The following is an 8,289-nucleotide window of genomic DNA, read 5'->3' as shown; positions in this document are numbered from 1 at the left end:
AATCTTTAATTAACTCCCCTCACCGGCACAATCGCTTTGATTTATAATGTGGTATTTAGAGATTTATAAAATTAAAAATAAACACACCAAATAAAATTTATATGCATGATAATAACAGAGTTCTGTTATTATTGTTTGAAGTATCAACCTTCATATTTCATATTTTGTTCATTGGTTTTCATCAAGCCATTTTTGTCTTACAAATATAACTCTACTTCTTATATCATTGGCTTTCATTAAAAACCGTGTAAGTCCTATTTTCTGAGATTTTTTTGTTTTAAACACTTTTTAAAATTAAATTGTGATTTACAACTTCTACAGAGTGATCAACAAGGACTGAAGCTGTTGGCAACAATGACAAAATGATAAAAATTTCAGTGAAGTTGGTAGCATTACATTTTCAGTTGTCAATTTTGACGGGCAAATTCAAACTTCAAAATCAAGTGTCATTTTTGTATCAATTTATTAATTAAAATGGTTTTTACACTAGAGCAAGACATTTTTATTGGTATGGCGTACTTTCGGACTGGAAATTTTGATGCTGCTAACGGTTGGCAGTATTCCACGGACCACGGACGATGCATTTCACCAATTTCAACAAATGTTCCCCGAGCCAGTTGTTATCTTAGTTGCGTTTAGGCAGCATTGCACGAGATTGGTGCAACGTTACCAGCAAACAGGTGATGTGAAAAAGGCAAAACCTACAAGTAGAACATCTACACTCACAGAAGATGCAGTGGAGAACGTTCGAGGTAGAATGGAACAAAGCCCTCGAAACTCAATGCGAAAACTTTCACTCCAAAAGGGTGTGATTCTTATTTAAAACACACGCATCCAATGTTCTTTGTTGGGCACGTTTAATGCAGGGCCTAATAATTCTTACCATTAAAAATCCCTTTCCTTACTTTACAGGCTTGTCATATGGACGTTGCCTAATCATTTTAAAGAAGAAATTGAAGTTCCACCCTTACAAATTTTCCCAGATCCAATCCTTGCATCCCGCAGACTTTCAGCTCGAAAATAATAACGCATAAAATATGTTTCTGTTTCTCAGGAGGGGCATGCGGGCACGGCCTGTCGCTTTTATGAATATCGAAACAGTAGGCCATTTAATTAAGTAGATATGGCTAATTGCTTTTTATACTGTTTTTGATCGTTTTGTACTTATCGTGTTTTAAAACTACCAACCCGTAACATAACCTAAATTTTTTGACATTCACAACTTGCAGCGGGTGCCAACACTGACGCCCAAAAAATTTTCATACTTTGGGAATATTTTGCTGTCATTTGCTGCCAACAGCTTCAGTCCTTGTTGATCACGCTGTATTATAACCTCGTATTTTCAAGACCGACAGTGTCGCCTCTATCGTTGAATTTACAAACTGTGTAAGAATAAGTGTCTTAAAAAAGTGTTTTAAGAATCTGTCTTCTAAGTTATGTTTTATCCAAATAAAATATTATTTTTTCTTGCTGCAAAAGTGTTTCTACCATCTAGCACCTGATTAGTCAAAATACATCTATATTTTTAAGTTACAAAATAAACGTTGTCTGAACGCATATCGCGTGGGCATATAAAATACTTGTTTTCATTTAGCTATGCCACAGTATAATCCAAGACTGAATTTTTAAATATTTCAGTAATCGAAAATAAAAAAATTGTAACTGATTTGACTACGGTTGTTATTTGTGCGAAATAAATCTGGCAATACTGCGCCATTGCGACTTGCGAGTGATGAGCTGTTGACGTCAGATTGCAAAAAGGTGAAAGTGTTTGAAGAAATGGATTTAAGAAAGGAACAATTGCAAAACAAAAATAGCGAAGAGAAAAATGACGTAAGTGAACCCGACAAAAAATCGTCGGAATGTAAATAATTGTCGCATCTTCTCTGTGAATTCGACCTTGCCAAACTTACGCATCGTTGCCAGCTGATTCCAGAAAATGGCCGGCGACGATTCCGACTAATTAAAATAATTAAAATTTGAAAGTTTAAAAATCGAATAAAATCCAGGTAATGTGGAGTGATGCATTAAAAAATAGTGGAAAATGTAGAGAAATGTCAGATTGATGCTTTAAGACTTTGTTCCATTAGATTTGAACCGAAAATATTTTCCGTGAAAAATGAAACGATTTGTCTGTTCTACAAATTTGAAGTTATGTTCGCCATTGAGATTCTTCAATGCAAATTTTTTTTCAAAGTTTTAAATTAATAATGAAAATTAAGAATTTAAAAACTAAAATAACACTCAAACGTTTTGATAAATTTAAATAATCCAATTTTATTTAAATAAAATTAATTTTTTTAAAAATCGACTCATTTTTTTTAATCTATTACAGTGAAAAGTTAATAATGACCCATTTACTGTGTTTAGAATTATATTTCAAGTTGAGGTTTTTTTTGTAGAATATTTACTAAGGTTAAAATTTGTTTTTAATTACATATTTAAATTTATTTTTTAATTAAATTTGAGAAATACGTTTTTAAACACGATAAAGGAGAGAAAGTACGAAGGGGGAGATTAGTCCATTAGGTAAGGAAAAACACTGAAAAAAATTAATTTCAGTTTTGTTAAATTTTGAATATTCAGGTTTTATTTAAATAAAATATTTTAAACATTATTTATTTAAAGATTTGTATTTTTTTATCCTTTCTTGCCATTCACAATTTTCTGCATCCGAAAATAGCAACAAAAATGTATTTGAATTATTCAAAATATCTTTTTTTTTTTGTAATTTTTCTTTTTTGCCGGATCTCTTAAATCTGGTCTGTCCTTTCTGAATTGGAAGTATGTAGCATCGTTTAATGAAAAATGGATAATTTTTTTGTCAATTTTGACATTTCCCTTAACGGAAATTAAAATTATTTTTACACGCCTGATTTACTTTCTTTTTAATTTTTTTTTTTCAAATACATACATAATTTAAATAATCTTTGCTTCCATTTTTTTTTAATTTTATCAGATTGGTAACTTTACTAAAACAATAAAAATAACTTGCAGCAAATAACTGAAAGCTCAGCATTTGTTGGCACTTTTAAGCGATTTCTTTTGTGAAGATCTAGCAGAGCACGACTTCACCTTCATCTCGCTTGGTCTTTGGATCGGCGCGACTTTAACAAATGGAACTTTTATCATAATTAGACGGAATGGTTCCCGATGGGCGATATTGTAATTAGTTCTTGGCGAGAAGTGTTGCATCGGAACACCTGCGCTGGTAGTAAGAGGGATTTATAAAAAGGCTGGCACTGAGGCAGCTCTTGATACGACCGCACAATGGTTAGCAGTGTGGGCGAGATAGGGATCAGAGATGGTCGAGATAAATGTAAAGCACCCATTACATCGTAGACTGCAAAGTGCGGGAACCCACGGGGCAGGACGGCCGACCAAAAAGAACAACACGACAACGCTACAAATCATTGACTTATTCTTCTATGTGTTTATCTAACCGTTGCGAATGCGCCGCTTGCGAATCTAATTTCATTAAACAGACTTTCTGGGGAAAAAAGCCAAATGCTGGAACGTTTCTGCAGAAGATGAATGGTCGCCTTTATCTACACTGGCAGCAAAAAGAAGCGAAACAGTCTCAGTGGGTTAAAATGGTGACGAATAAAAAACAACATTTTAAAAAATCGATGCCGCTACGGAAATCATACTTTAGAAGGTTTTGCTACAGTTTTCTTCTTCTTCGGATTATTACTTTCAACAATGATGTACGTGCTTGACCAAAGCGTTTCGGTCGTTTTATCCAATAACCAATGACATTTATAAAATTCTTTCGTTAAGGAAATAAAACAGAAAGAAAAGAAATTGATTAAAAAATAAAGCGTTTAGAACAGTGTAAAGTTTGAATTTCCCGCCGTTTAACACAAATGACATTTGTTTATGTTAATCTGGACATAATTGAACATGTTTGTTTTCAGCGAAGGGTGCCCTTAGATATCTGCTTTGAGAATAAAAATCGTTATGTTATTCCATTTTAATGTAAAACTTTGCAAAGAAAGAAAAAAGAAACATTTTTTTGGCTCTAAATTTTAGGTTAGCTGTCAACATGCTCCAATTAATCTACGCTTTAAAAAAGCACAACAATTGACGGTTTCCAACGCCTTCCCAGCCCAGGATTTCATTTGAACGCGCGATATAATTAACAATGTAGTTGTTTTTCTCTTGTCCTTTTGCTTCTACTAAGGCAAAGCAATGTCAAACACAGAAGTGTTTTGCTGCTTCAGATTTTGCAGAATTTCTTTGGTAATTTAAAAAAGATTTTACAACAACGTGCTTCTTATCTGGTTTGTTTCAAAGCTCGTTTCTTGCACTGACTATTTTACTGGAATCTTAATCAGAAGGAACTAAGAGAGGTTGAGGTTTTCGTTTCAAAAAGATAGAAATTAATTGAACAATCAGTTCCAAGCAGTGTTTCTCCCAAAACATTGTCAAAACAAAAAGATCATAATCTGGGGTCAACCTAAAACTGCTCTCTTTTTTCTCCTCCGATCTCGATCAGGAAGCCCCCGGAGAGTGCTGGAAATGACAGGAGAAAGGCAGAGGACTCACGCGCGCTTCCATTGTTCGCTCCAACTGGTCATTAGGGTCCGTTGTCTGTCTCCCCCGTTCTTTTGTTTGTTGCTCATTCCGGCAGTCGATTGTTTTCAAACCTCGTTACTGGCCTACTAGACCTTTTACAACAACGAAGAATGCCGTCCTCATCGGCGAAACAAACGTCGCGGACAAGCCATTGTTGACCCAACCAGGTGATCCTGTTCGCATTCGGTGTGGGCACCGGTGGCGCCCCCGGGGACCCATTTCCCGCAATTACTCACCGCTCGTAAATTAACGCGCCATATGCAAATAGATTGTTAATTTGGGCTACTGTCACTGCTTGGTTTGCTCTAAATGGTCTGTGCCCAATCAGCTCACCTTGATTTATGATGTATGTTTCTAATTTATTTCGTGTCGTCCATTGGTCGGTACTGGGTGCAGGTGTTGGGGAGGCGATGCCGAGGCCGAAACGTTCCAACAAGTGTTTGTTTGGAGTAATTTATTGACGGAGATTTTTCTTACAATAATTGAGAAAATGACATTCAGATTCTAATCTCAGTTGTACAAAAAATGGATCAAGAAATTGACTTATTTCAAGTTGATGGCGCTCGCGGCGAAACCATGAAGTGGACAAAATAAGGAAGAAACGTTGAACCACTAAGAATAATACAAATATTAAAAAAAAACATATTCTACTAAAAATTATTTTGAAAAATTATATATTTTGGATTTTATAAATTTCTGTTGGGGCTTTAAGTATATGTATATAATATTGCATATTTTAATTTCCAATTATTATTTATTGCTACATACTTAACCACAAATTTTCTCTGTAACACTAGATTAAATTGCATCAGATTTAATAATAAAATATTTTTTACAAGTACCTATATTTCTTAAGACTTTGCCCAAACGAACACGAAAAGCGTTATTCAATATTCGTGCCTTGTCACTTTTCAGGTATTTGGCCTGTTTGCGTCACTCGGCTGACGCCTCGTGCTTCAAATTTCGGCCTCATGCCTGAAAATTAATCCAACAGCCCTACTCATATGAAAATAACTATTGTTGTTATTGTTACCGGTGCTTGATTCGTGTAAATCGAGTAATAGCACGCTGAATACAAGAACAGACCATCAAGGGCAGAAAACGTCCCCCAAGAAAAATTAAAAATTTAAACCAAATTAAATGGCAGTTCTGTATTAACTTGATCAACAGTAATTATGAAAAAGCACTGGTAATTTCCCAACGCGAGCCATTAATCAACCGTGGCGCAATGTCGCATGATTATTAATTGATAAATGCAAGACGCCGGTTGCAGAAACTGCTTTGTTTACAACAAATGGAATTCGAAATAATTCCAATAAAAACGTATAAACGGCAATGATTTGCGTCGGATTTTCTCGACAGATAATGTGAAGGTTCCATTGATTGGCATAATTAATCTAAATTATATTAATATTTATTGCGTTCATTTTCCGCCGTAATTGGGTTCGTTGCTTAGTATTATCGGAAATACGCCGTGAGTGCGTTGTGTTTATGAATTAAACAAAAGTGAAACATGCGAGACGTCTGCAATTATTCAACAGTGTGGTTCGAGAAAATATACAGCGTGATGCACTAGGGAGTGCTTCCGCGAGTTTTGGATTAGTGCAAGACAAATAATCTTGAAGGTATGGTGCAATGACATTCTTAAGTCCTTTTACAAGTTATCCGACATTTTTGCAATTTTATTTTGCCACATCTTCTCATTTATTACTTTCAATTGTTTATCTTAAACATTTTGACATACACGTTGCGGTGTTGCAATCGATGGACCATTCTTATGCTAACGAATTGATTTCAGGAAAGTTTTGAGACGATTGTGGCAGTTGCTTAAGATGCAATTTAGATACAAATTGTCTAGTAAATAGAGTTTTAAAAGCTTCTAGTGCATCAAACGCTAATCCAAAGATTTTATATCCATTTTAAAACGGTATTAACCCATCATTGATAGTCTGGCTACGCTAATAAAATGTTTTTAAAGACAGTTACTCAAAAATAAACTTTGACCATTGGGTTCTTCATTTCGATAATCGTTACCCAACAGAAAGTGACAGGGCTTTTGACACCAGATACAAAATAGCTGTTATTAAATAAGGCTATAAAATTTTAAATACCTTAATTGACTGTCCAAAACTGAATACTTTAAAACTAATATAATTTTCTTGGGTCTTAATTTAATAGTTTCTAGTTTCTGTCTGGATTTGTTAGATTATGGCGTCCACAGGACTAATGAGATCTCATTTAAAACCTTCTATTAAGAACACCAAAGAATTTTACCACATTTTATTAAGTTGAACCAGTTTAAAGGCATACTTAAAAAGTGATACAAATGACTGAAAATAAATAAGTTTCTTGTGAAACTACATAATAAAGCAGTCGAAAATTGCGCCTTTGTGTATCTCTATAGAAACGGTTGAAGTAGCGCTTTTTTGGTAACCGGACTTGAAACACTTCAAATCCTAGGAGTTGAAAGTTGAAATGTCCACAGTCAAATGTAAAATTACTAAAGACAAAGACAAGTTTAAGACACAGAGAAATGACTAATGAAAATGATTATTTTTTAATTTGTCAAAAATGTGATCTTCAGTCAAGTTGTAGCGTCAGTTATTTATCTGCTGCCGTTGCGATTCGGCAGTAGACAAGCGGATATTAATCACATGATCATATCCAAAAATCGTCATTCGCTACAATCTACAATGGATCAGTTATGACCCTACTGAAGACAAATCAAGCTCTAGATGCCTCCACTACTTGTACGCAAAGTGTCGCTGTACCTGTGGTAGCTTTCAACTTCGAGCGCCATCTCTTGACATTTACAGCAAATTAGTACAAATTTGTTGTTCTCAATATTAATATATCGGGTATTCATTTAAGTTGGCGTTGAAGAGTCGATTGTGAACGCACCACTCGTCAGTCTGCAGAGTAAAAACACACACAGCGCAAAAAGTGAGGTTAGATTTAGACAGCTGATCGTGATCTGTAATCCGTGGTGCGTTTGAGGAGAAATTTAAATTATTTAGCAAGTTAAGAATTCAAAAAAAAAAATGAGAAAAAGAGATGCTCTTCGTAAATAATTTTTGGGGAGAATATTTACACACAAGAAAATTTTGTCAGCCGCGTACTCAGTGTGTTTCTTCCAATATAATTCATTACCTATAAATGTAATTAGAAGAGTTTATGAGGTGATCATTAGATACTTTTTAACTAGAATATCCCTGATGCGGTTTTATCGTTACTCACACTCTAATTGTTTGATGTGAACCGTTCTTCAGCAGTTCAGCTTAACATTAAGACCAATTGGTTGAATCGTTAACAATATCAATGGTTGCTCTCTGATTACTAACAGTAGTATCGTCTGCACAAAGAGAACTTAACTCCTCTTAAATGAAAAGAAAAGTCATTTATGTGCACAGCACAGGAGCAAATGTAGACACTTGAGGAACACCACACGTTCGACGTGCACGGTTACGTAAACAGCACCTTAGAAAATTAATAAATTAATAAACTGTGAGAAGAAAATAATTGTAAACGTACACTGTGTGCACTGATATTAATGAAGTCAATGCAACTTGATGCTACGTTTTTTTCAATAAATAGTATTCTGCATCAATGAGGTAATACCAGAAAAATGTTTTCTAAGAGCAAACTATTTTTACTTTGATGAAAAGTTACAATTTAGTTTAATACGACTCTTTTTATAGTTTTTCAATAAAT

At 34.4% G+C, this 8,289-nt stretch overlaps 1 long non-coding RNA gene across 1 annotated transcript; it reads right to left on the bottom strand.

Annotated features, from left to right (window-relative positions):
- Positions 1 to 439: 439 nt before the first annotated feature.
- On the bottom strand, positions 440 to 1,325 carry LOC138139084 (uncharacterized). The gene is made up of 2 exons (XR_011162206.1): positions 884 to 1,325; positions 440 to 701 (listed from the first exon to the last, which is right to left on the bottom strand). It is a non-coding gene; the product is annotated as an uncharacterized lncRNA (long non-coding RNA).
- Positions 1,326 to 8,289: the final 6,964 nt, after the last annotated feature.

The sequence above is a fragment of the Tenebrio molitor genome, chromosome 9 (genome assembly GCF_963966145.1).
Source record: "Tenebrio molitor chromosome 9, icTenMoli1.1, whole genome shotgun sequence".
Classification (NCBI taxonomy): domain Eukaryota; kingdom Metazoa; phylum Arthropoda; class Insecta; order Coleoptera; family Tenebrionidae; genus Tenebrio; species Tenebrio molitor.
Note: the sequence above shows the minus strand (reverse complement) of the source record. Positions and strands in the feature narration are given on the sequence as shown.